The following is a 1153-nucleotide window of genomic DNA, read 5'->3' as shown; positions in this document are numbered from 1 at the left end:
AGACTGAACCTGAAACCATGTCGTTGGGAAGCAAGTTTCTTACCACACCTGAGCCTATTAGCGCAATAACAGAAAATTTAGAGTCAACAAATGAGCTCCCTGCATATTTGATAGATATGCTAGGAATATCAGCTAAGTCTCTCCCTTTCTCGATTCACACCTTACTGTCTTGAAAAGAAAAACAAACAAACAAACAAAAAAGAAACCTGTATTGGATAATGTAGAGACATTATACTTATCTTACATCTTTTACTTGTTTTAACCATTAGACTGCGGCCACACTGGGGCACCGCCTTGAAAAATTTTAGTCGAACGAATTGATCTCAGTACTTACTACTTTTTGTAAAGCTTGGTACACATTCTATCGTTCACTTATACTGAACCGCTAAGTTACAGGGACGTAAACATCAACGGTTTCCGAACGATAGTTGGTGAGGCAAACGCGATTAGATCGACCTCAGTACACATCTGATACTTAAGTTATCGACCCCGAAAGGATAAAAGGCAAAGTCTACCTCGGCGTAATTTGAACTCAGAACGTAAACACTGACGAAATACCGCTAAGCATTTCGCCCGGCGTGCTAACGTTTCGGCCAGCTCGCCGCCTTTATGTAATTAAATATTAAATAACAAATGATGCAAGGGAGAGAATTCTATTCTACTAACAGTTGTCGAGTTTTATTGCTATGTGCAATTAACATATAAATAAACCGCTGAAAGGTAATTTACTGGGGCACTCATCAATGGGAGTTGTTAACACAGCACATCCAGAAGAGATGCTGTCACTGGACGAATGCTGCTATCAATTATCTTTCAATGATGTGTTGATGTGTTTACATTTAAATATCTATGATACTCTGTTGGCTGTTTCAAGCATCTTTGGTTTCCGTTTCATCCGCATATATATGGCCGAATCGGTAGCAGATCGGCCAAAATATTTAGCAGTATTTCTTTTGGATCCTTACGTTCGAAGTTCAAATCCCATCGAACTCAACATTTAACTTTCGTGTGTTTGGAGTCGATAAGATAGAGTAACAGTCAAGTACCGAGGTCGACACAATCGAGTAACCACCACCTAATAAGAATACTAGCCTTGTGCTAAAATTTGAAAAAATTGATGATAATAATTACAAACATGTCAAAAGTTTACAAC

General features: G+C 38.5%; 1 protein-coding gene across 1 annotated transcript in view; it reads right to left on the bottom strand.

Annotated features, from left to right (window-relative positions):
* Positions 1-542, bottom strand: part of LOC106868253 (uncharacterized) — a 23577-nt gene extending 23035 nt beyond the window's left edge. Inside the window, exon 1 of the mRNA XM_014913424.2 lies at positions 335-542. The gene's annotated coding sequence lies outside the window, so the exon portion shown is untranslated. The remainder of the gene's footprint in view (positions 1-334) is intronic.
* Between the last annotated feature and the right edge of the window lie 611 nt (positions 543-1153).

This window comes from Octopus bimaculoides, chromosome 9 (assembly GCF_001194135.2).
Source record: "Octopus bimaculoides isolate UCB-OBI-ISO-001 chromosome 9, ASM119413v2, whole genome shotgun sequence".
Taxonomy (NCBI): domain Eukaryota; kingdom Metazoa; phylum Mollusca; class Cephalopoda; order Octopoda; family Octopodidae; genus Octopus; species Octopus bimaculoides.
This window is presented reverse-complemented; position numbering and strand designations above follow the sequence as displayed.